At 26.9% G+C, this 10715-nt stretch overlaps 1 long non-coding RNA gene across 1 annotated transcript; it reads left to right on the top strand.

Annotated features, from left to right (window-relative positions):
• Nucleotides 1-5027: 5027 nt before the first annotated feature.
• LOC119669583 lies at nt 5028-5284 on the top strand. Its single transcript, XR_005251620.1, has 2 exons — nt 5028-5137; nt 5244-5284. It is a non-coding gene; the product is annotated as an uncharacterized LOC119669583 (long non-coding RNA).
• Nucleotides 5285-10715: the final 5431 nt, after the last annotated feature.

Genomic DNA, 10715 nt, shown 5'->3' with positions numbered 1-10715 from the left:
TTCATTTATTTATAATATTCAATATTCAATAGAATTGTGAATACAACTCAATTGTGTGATAACTGTCAATAAATTATGAATGACAAAGTTTAAGATTGATGAAGACCATTTCCGTGAATAAACGGTATTTTAAATTACTAGCAATTCTTAAGAATATATTCTTCCTTGTTAAAACTATTGTGTTAAACAATCTTATGTTAAATATTGCGGACTGGGGCTTCGACATTAGTTATATCACTAATGGTCTAAAGCTGCTGCCTGAAGCTTTACCTTTTTTAGTGACCCTTTGCTCCATGTACGGCATTTTATAACTTATTACACTACAAACAAATTTTTTCGTCAGAAAAATATAAAAAAGGTTAATTTTAGATAATCATAAAGCTAGACCAACCATATAAGGTTGGTCACGAGCTACTTTACTCACCAATCCTTTCAAGTTTAGTTTGAATGCAATATGTATGTTAATTACCAGTATTGTTATAAATAGCATGTGGAATGAAATAAAAATTCACTTCACGTAACGCTTACTAGGGGAATCAGTCAGATTACATTATATATTATTCCATACATAATCATATATAATTATATATGATTAGATAAAATTATTGCTTCTCAGTTAAGTATTGCATAACTAAATCTTTAATTAATATATCAGACATTCCTGCAGCGCTTTCTTAGGTGTGGGCCGTTAGTGATTACGGATGCTTATTACCTCAACTGATCTTTCAAAACAGATATTCTGTCAATCATTTAACATTTACAAAATAATGTTTATGATATATTTTGTGTTTTTCTAGAATGCGCTCCTATGGAGTAGTTTACTATGGAATATGAGCTAAGTGACAGGTAGGAAATATTTAGTGCCTATAATGCTTTCTTTTGAACGAAAACTTTCTTTCTTCAATTCCTCAATAATTTCAGATTGTGTTTAATGGATCTGCCCCACCTTCCTTTATTTTTTTCTTATGTTAATTATAAGTAATTTTGCTGCTGTTGAAAAATTTCAACAACTATTTATAGTTTTAGTTATTAGATGAATTTTCTCCAACTTAAGTTATTAATTACAATATAATATATTATAGTTAATATATAATTCTATATTAAAATTGTGTACTACATATTAAAGAAAAAGTCGGTCTTTATGTAAGAGATATTTTCATTTTTTTTAGAACATTTTTGGACAAAAAACTTTCTGTATTAAAAAAGTAATATATTAATTATGAAATTTTTTTATGTTAAAATAATTATTTATATTGGTTTTCGTACTAGCTGGCATTTTTTTTGCGACATATAATTTTGTATAAAATCAGGAAATAACTGCAATGACATTTTTATGTGCTATTTTTTAATTTCTAATTTTATCTAAATGTTTAAATGTTTAAAAGTTTATGTTCATCTATTTTAATTTGAAAATTTTTTAAATTTCTTTAAATAATTATTTTGCTTATGCTGCCTCACGATCTGTAAATTAATTTAAAAAAGCTGTCTTGGTGCATATTCTAGTAAACATTATGCGACGCATTAAGAGATAAAATTTTTCCTTTTTACGGTTTAAAAATTATAATTAATTTAAAATATGGTTTCCGAGAAATAGAAATTAATCTTTTGACATTTCATTTAACCTACGACAAGACCCTTACCTCTTAGTCTCCATTCAGACTATGAAATTGTGGAAAAGTTCGTGGAAATGTTTGAAACGTCAGTTTTTAATAATAAAAGAATAAGAATATATTAAATAATTATTAATCGCAGAAAAATAAGCAATTATAATTAAATTAACGTTTTAACATAAATAAATTATTTAATTATTTTTACATTTATGCCCACTCCTTTAAAATCAACTTCCAACTTTGATTAAAAAAAAATTTTTTTTTAAATTGAATAATGATAATCAATTAAATTTAATTCCCCTATTATTTGTTTCTGTCTCTGCAAAACTTTCCTAATGGTACAAAATTTATGATCTCAGAGCCACTGAAATGTACTCGACGAAGCTTTTTGCCAATAAAAGTTTCACACTGATGGAATTATGAAGCTATCCTGAAAATAGCAAGACGTCAATTATAATAATGGTTAATATATACTTGATTCAAATTGGTTCTGCTTATCTATTCGGTTTAGGTCCTTTATAAAGTCATATTAAAAAGCATCGCAAGAATCATCGGATAAATATCGGGTATATTCACAAACTAAAAAAACCCCTCTCTAAATGTTACCATTTCTTTGAATATCTTAACCAATACAAATATAATTTTATACTTCTTTAGAAGGAGGTCTAATACTCTCAGCCAAAAGCTTATTATTTTTGTCTATTTGTTATTTCTGTTTTCCATTTGGTGGTGTTAATTTCATAAAGAACTACATTAGAACCATTTATTTTTTACGTAGCTTATTTTTTTTTGTTTTCTGGTAAAATGTTTTCTCTGCTGTGGGTAATCTTCTGACATTCTACTAACGCAGTTCATGTATTTTCATCATTTCATATACCCTCCTATAGCATCACGACTCATCAATTCATTTAGCTCGTTGTTATATTTTTTTCTATATTTATTGCCGTTTCTTCTTATAGGATCATATGTTGGCAAGATCTTCTATTCATAAGATTAATTTATATATTTCTGTCTCAGTTTGACTATAAAATTCGCAACTATACTTAATAATGAGTTTCCATGTCACTACATTTTTGACTTTTATTTGCATTAAATGTGGCCGTACGGACCTTAGCTTCCATTACTTCAAGAGTTGTCGGTTTGTCGGCATAAAGCCCCATAAAAATTAATCGAGAGTCCTTAAATCGCACGAATGAGACCACGCAGGGCTAGTTAACAGTATCACTTCTAGAAATAAAGTTGTTACCAAATTGATTTCGCAAAAAATCGATTGTTAAGCGCGCTGTATGGTAAGTTTGTATGTCGCCGTCTTGTTAGAATCAAATGACTTCGATGTTCAATGTTTAACGGATTAAATTTTGGAAACAAAATTCAAATTCAGTCATCATGGCTCGCTCGCCATTCCCCGAAACGGCAGCCCTTTCCTCATTTCAAAAGAAGTAAGCACCAATGATGCTGGCAGTGTGCAAACCGCATCAAACAGTCAATTTTAATGGATGTCATGGTTGTCGTTAAAGGTTTGAGGATTATTTTCGCTCCATATATGGCAACTAAGCCATTACATTGATCAAAAAATAGGCGAAGTGCTATATGAACTAAATTTCTACAACTTGAAATTATTGTGCTAGTGTTAAACGATTCATTATGAATTGTGAAACCGCACTGAACAGATATGTCTGCACTTTTTGATATTCCTAGCTGTCAAACCATAGTTATCGTTATCAGTAGTTCTCATGCAGCTAAAAAAACATGCTATACACCAGCAACAGTTGATGAACATTAATTGTCATAGTGTGCAGTGACCTAAAGATATTTATTGTTTTGAAACTATATAAATCAGTGATTGTAGAACTGTCTCTGTCTTTTGATACCAACATATATTTCGGCTTTTAATTTGAATATCGATTCCAACCCCTTAAGTTTTTGGGGCAATTTTAAAGAAATGCCTTAGACCTTTACTGAGCGTTATATACTCAAGACCTTTTACATAACCCCATAATACCATTTTGTTTTTAATTTGATTTAATTAGTATGCAGTGTCTCGGCAAAATTCGCTCTTTCGGGCTATGCTGAAAATGCATGATATGCAGAGTGAGGCTGTGATACATATTGCCATACTTCTCCAAAATGTTTTGCCTTAGTGCCGGGGCACAAAGTTTGAATGGCCATATTGTTGTTTCTCTCATTCTCAAATTTAAAATTTGCATTGAAAACAACAATTGTATTCATGCCGTGCCCGAGACACTCTGTATAATATGACCCCTATGGGAATAACAGTTATCGAGGTCAAGATCACAAGGTCTCATTTGCAAACATTTTTTTTACACTAATAGTATATTTCATATTAAATTAGCTTAAAGTTACCGATTTGTAAGTTAAGCTGTTTGAAAATTGTTAAAGATATAGTAGACGAAGACGAGTTAATGTAGCACTACATCATGCCAAAATGTGAATATCTATTTAATATTAATTTCTTAAAGTTTTTTGTAGGCGTTTTGTTTTAAAATAAAAATAAAATAGACCTCATAGCTCACAGAAAAACTTTAAAATAAAACTTTTTTGCTCATCGATATAATCGAATTTTTTAAGTACGATATGAAATTATTAAAATCTTTAATCGGGGAAGGAATATATAGAATGAGAAGACATGTCTTTTAACTTGATTATATTGCAGCAATTACTTAATTATTCATATTCTTTATGTTCTTTGGTTTATAGGATATCTATAGCAATACCATTATTAGCTAATCTTATACCCAGAATGTTCTCTGGGTATTGTACTATATCGGTTCTTATTATATTTGATGTGACTACAATTCTAATGCGAACATTCACATTTAGTTTCTTCTAAGAAACTAATTTAAGTATTTCCAATAGCAATTTAGAAATTTCAAAAATCGTATCTAAACAAAATATTAATATAAGGAGTTTAGTAATTAATAGTTTAATTAAGATGTGAGTAAATGTAAACATTTAGAACTGTGTGATTTCCAGCAATAAAATTAACCCATACAATTTTTGGCGTAAAATCTCAGTTTATGACGTTTTAAAACTAAAATTATAAATAAAAATTTGCGTTGAATTGATGATTATTCAAGAAATTTGAGATTGCCAATGAGTACTAAGTTCTAATCAGTAAATGTTTTTATTATTTAAATTTTCATTTATTCAAATGTTATAATCTCTGAGTGATTAAGTCTACACATGTATGCGGTGACACAGTTTTCAGTGTAAATAAATATAAAAAATATAGAAATAAATTAAAAAAGAATAATTATCTACATTGCATTTCTCAATAATTCGTTATTTCTGTAGTGTGTTTAAATTGTCTTGTAGAGTACCGATATGTAGAAGTGTTTTATATGGAAGTTGAATTGCTTCAAGAGCCTCATACGTTTAGTTTATTTGTATAAATACCTTTGGAACTAAGTGCTAGAATCAGTTCGTTTTCAATTGTTCATTCATTGACAACATGAAAATTTACGCTTTTATTGGCTTTGTCCTAGCTTTGCTAGCCGTTGCTGCAGGTAAGCAACAGACATCCTTTCAATATTGATAACACTTTTCGCTTTGAAAAGTTAAATGATTAGAATTAATTTTATTTCATGAATTAATTTTACAATATTTTTTTAGCTAATCCTAATCCTCACCCAGTGCCTGGTGGTGGCGGCGGCGGTGGTGGTGGTGGTGCCGGCGGTGGCGGTGGTGGTGGTGGCGGTGGCAAATGAACAAACCCCATAATACTTACCGGCCAATTTTAATATAAATACCATTTGTATTCTTTCAATAAATTTTAATAATAAATTTTTGAAAACTAAAAATGATTTCTTTTTTACATAAAATTTATGACTCGCAGTTTTAGATTAAGTTAGGTTATATCCGCGATCCCTAGGGGATACACATAGACCTATTGGCCCATTGCGTTATCGTATATATAGGAAAACTCCGGGTTTAAAACCACCTAGTACCTTTGGCGAAGCTCAAAATGCTGTTCCTCAAGAAAGGGTGCACCTAAAGCCCCGTATCATGAGCTGGACAACTCACAGGAATACAAGGATATATTTTCTGATGATTTAAAAAGTAAAGAAATTTAGATAGATAAATATTAGGGTTGTGTATTTTTTTAAAAAATGTGTACGGCATTGTAAACTTATAATTGAAATCATTCTATGTTTTGATTGATAGAGGAATGACAAGAGATAGACAATCGATTGTTCTAGTTTTAATCAGCATATAGTTTCAATGACATAGTTTCAGTTAATATTTCATTGCAATGTTATTGCGTATAGTAATCTTATAGATGCAATCAATTTACTTTGTGTAAACAAAAACAATATAAATTAAGAACAGATTAGTCCATTAACAAATATATCATTATGAATTAATGACTTGAAATATATCATATAGACTTCAAGTGCTAAATAGATTCCAGAAATGTTGCATTAGTAAGTTTACTTTAAACACAAGTTTCTATTTATTACAAATATATTAGAGTGGGTTTCACAGTAACAAATCCTTGAACAAAATATATTGAAAAACAATATAGTCTTAAGAATGAAATGCATTTGTTTTTGAACTAAAAAAGTAAAAATTAAAATTCTATTATGGAAAACCTTTGTCCATTGATATTCCATTAGTAGACAAATAGTGAGCTGAAAGATAATATGCTAGCTGCTAATAATAAAACTTCAGGAAAATCTATCTTCCATTGTTGTTAATTTTTAATTCATAATTCAAACGATGCATTTTTAAAGACTTTATAAACAAATATTTACAAATATTACCATATTTTTATGGTACTAAGTACTGAAATAGATATAGAATTAATATATTATTTATTCTTTATTGTATACAGAAATAAATGAGAATTAATACATTTTTTTTCTACTCCTATTTTCTTTTCGTTTTTAATTGTTGACTATTCTTGAGTTAGTTTTGTAGACCCTACTAAGCGGATATTTAATAGAAATGTAGAATTATTGTCGATATTTATAATTTCTTAGTTTCCTTTCATATAAATGATATTTAAAACCTAAAACTTAGAAATATAGGATTACTGTCAATATTTATAATACATTAGTTTTTTTTACGAATATATCAATGATATATTATTGTTACAAATTACACCTCTCTACTTTTGAATTAGAATGATTTCTTGAAACGGAAAATATTTGATGGATTCTTCATTGTATACAAAGAGAAACTGACAGATTTCTTTTGCATTTATACTCTCTTTCTAATTTTAAAAGTTGACTATTCTTCAGTTAGGTTCATACATCTTAAAAAGCAGACTTAATAGAAATGTGGGATTATGTCAATATTTGTAATATGATATTGGCTTTTGAATAAGAATAAGACCTCGAACATGGCATCTAATAGGATTTTGTCGTAAAATGAATATAACATCAAAAGGCTATAGCATATTGAAATGGCTTGTTGATGCTACGTATATGATAGCCAATTTCTTTTAATTATATCTCCAGAACTCAACTTATACGTATATATATAAATATTGATGATGATGATCATTTGCACTTTTTTCAATCCAATATATTATTTTCAATCTATTGATCAAAATAAATAATATGTAATTAATATGAAATGTTAATTTACTTAACGTGGTCCAGTAAGTCTGCTAAATATATTATTACTTCTATTAAAAAAATTTATCATAATGTAATTCAGTAACGCTTAAATAAAGAATCTAAGATGTTTAATCTTGTCAGTCTTCCCACCTTATTTATTTTATTTAATAAAATAATATTATTCAGCTAATAAACGCTGAATCTGAGCTTCAAATTTGTCAAGTTATGAGTTCAACTCTTGGTACTTGTAATCTCAAAAAATTAATTACGTATAATTAAATATAAGAAATAATTCCAAGATAACTGATAACGGATTTTTGGCAATACTCGAAACACCTGACCATGCAGCCAAAAATTCAATTATTTAAAATAATAAAAAAGAAATTTTATTGTTGTAGTTTGGTATTTTTTGAAACCTCTCTATAATAATAGAATTATATTTTCGAATCACATCTTTTTCAAAGGAAATATCTAGATCCTTATGTTATGAATACACAAATCCGTTCCATGTTATAATTTGTGATAATTTTTTTTATTATTGCTGAATGGGAGATCAAAGATTTGTAATTTTTGCAGTTTTCGAACACTTGTAGTTTTATCCAGTCGACCTACAAATAATTTCTTGATTTCCTTGATATACATTTAACTAAGAAGTGGTTTATAACCGACAGAAATAGCTACTTGTGCAACACTTCATGTAACCGCTAGGCTAAAGAGCTAGTTGATCCTTACAACGATCTCTAATCAGTAGAACCATGCTGAAACTATTGGCAGTTTATGTAACGGTCATCATCTTATAAGGACCGGTTTAATCAGGAGACATAGTATCATGACCACTAGTCATAGTTTTTGAAGCTGTTCATCTGGATCAGTAGAAGATTATTGGGCAAAGAGATTTTATTCGAGTCTAAAATTACGGTGATAGTTCTCAACCCATAACCTGTTATTCTGGGTGGTGGGTTTTTGCTCATTTAAGTTTGGTTATTTAGTTAAAGCACTAAAGTTAATCCACTGTCATCGTGCTTTGCTTCGCTATTACAATTACTTATTATGTATTAATGTTTTTCTACAATTACCCAAACTTAAGGTAAATCACAAATTTTATTTTTATCTACAACTGAGGTTAAATTGCGTGATTTAATATTCTGCTCAATGTTTGTAAATAATATTATTTAAGTTAAAATAATTTTTAATTCTTAGAAAGCATTTAAATGAGATAATTTTATCCAAGAATCATACTAATTTTGTGGTGATTTTCGAAAAAATTACAAAATTTTTTGAACTTATTTATATAGTAAAGAAAAATCGTTGACTATTAGAAGTAATTTACAATAAAGAAATTTATATTTAATTGCATTTAATCATTTATTCGTAGCACACGTGCACTTAATTTAAAATAAAAAGTTTTTATTTTTATTTGTCAACAAATGATTGAAAAATTTTTAAAACATTGTTCAGGTCTTTTAAGATTTTGATAATTACTGGGTTAATGTCATTTATTTAACACATAAAATAAAAAAAAAAATATTTTTAAGATAAAAAAATCACACACTATATTTTAACTATATTGTTAAGTTTTAGTTATAAATATTAATATATTGGAAAGTATAAATTCTTAAAGTGGATTTAAGATATTTCTTTGAATATTAGATCGCGTATTTTTTTAGCTGTATAAGAACTTAAAATGATAATACCTATGTCTAATAAATATATAACAAATTATAATATATATAAATTATATATTATAATAAATATAAATTCATTAAGAATCATTTGACGTTATTAGATGTATTAATTAGAAAATTTGATGGTTTCTAAATTATTACATTAGCGAAGTATTAATAAAATAATTTTTAATATAGCAATTAATGATGATTTATTTAATTTTAATACCGTTCACAAATTTTCCATTTCACTTTTTTTAATACCTATTTTATCATTGCTAAGTATTATTTGTTAGAAATACTTTCATTAATTACTCAACGTGGTTATATACAAGACGATATATGTCTTACCGATAATTTCAAAATATTCTAATGACATTAATTATTAGATATGACATTAATGTTATTATCAATTTTAGTTGGAAGCATTTTAATTTGCTAATCACAGCATACTGACAGTAATGGTATATTCGGAGGAACTAGGCTTTATGGATATAGAACTAATAATCCATAAGTTCGTAGTGGCTTCGGTTGATTGAGAAGTGGCAATGGCAAGTTATGATTTCTTTCGATTCAATAAAAATCTTTATTTTGTTTTAGTTGTTATAAATATTTTCCAAAGGTTTTGACTTTTACAATAACTTTTTGTTGTAATTCCTAATGTGATACATCAATATACATCAATATTTTTATATAATTTTTCGGTCATTTTTCGCATGCTATGAAATATTTCAGTAAAATTGCAATAGGTTGACTATATTAAATAGATGTGAAATAAATTACATGTTAGAAACTGAGATTCATTAATTGTTTGTTAACATAAACTATTTCCATCAAATTTTATGATTAATGAAGTATTTTGTTAAATATGGTTAATTTATAATGTTATTTATATCATAACATCACTACTAAGAACTGCTCATGGCGCAGTATTGAACATATTTTTTTTATTAAACTTAGTAAATGAATTTATAATTGTTATTATAATTAATTAATATTATTATTAATAAAGAGGTTTTCGAAAAGTAGTGAACTACAACAACAAAAAATCTTTTTTATATTATTTTAATTAGTTGAATTTTTTTCTGACTATACATCTGTTTCAAGTATTGACAAATACCCATCATCAGTGGTCTTTGAAAAAATTCTTATATTTGATTATTCGTAAATAATTTTATGAGACTGCAAGTACTAGGTATCAAACTTGTGTCCTACCAAATTTGAAACTCAGAGTCAGCGCTCCTTAATTATATAAATAATTAATAATTCTTAATATAAATATTATTACCAATTAATATTAGTAAATAATTATTGTAGTGCAGATACACTACGAGTTAAAATTTTTTAATTTTCTTATGTTCATTTTTTACATATCAATACTTTATTATTTTTCACACATTACTTGCTAATTAATTTTCTTTTCACACTGTATTATATACTGTATTTTTAAAACAAAACACATATATATTGTACAACATATTATTAATTAATTCTAATAAATTTGTTTACTTTCATCAAAGAAACCAATAGACACCGCTTTAATTGATAATTACAGGAAAAGGGGGAGTGTTTAAAGGAAAATTATATTGATGTTTCGATACTACAGTTTATAATAATAATTAATTATTCAAATATTTTTTGAAATTTATCGTGGGAAGTTTAATTTAAAAACTAAATATAATTAAGTACTTGATAATTAACACATCAATTGTATTTGAATTTTAATCACTTTTGTTAGGTGAATTAATTACTTTAATGAAGTTATGATAAATGACGTGTTAGGTGATTAAATTAAAGAAATCATAAAGTTATTAATAAATATTATTCATATTTATGAATTAATAAAAAAAAAATTA

The sequence above is a fragment of the Teleopsis dalmanni genome, chromosome 1, assembly GCF_002237135.1.
Source record: "Teleopsis dalmanni isolate 2A chromosome 1, ASM223713v2, whole genome shotgun sequence".
Lineage (NCBI taxonomy): Eukaryota > Metazoa > Arthropoda > Insecta > Diptera > Diopsidae > Teleopsis > Teleopsis dalmanni.
Note: the sequence above shows the minus strand (reverse complement) of the source record. Positions and strands in the feature narration are given on the sequence as shown.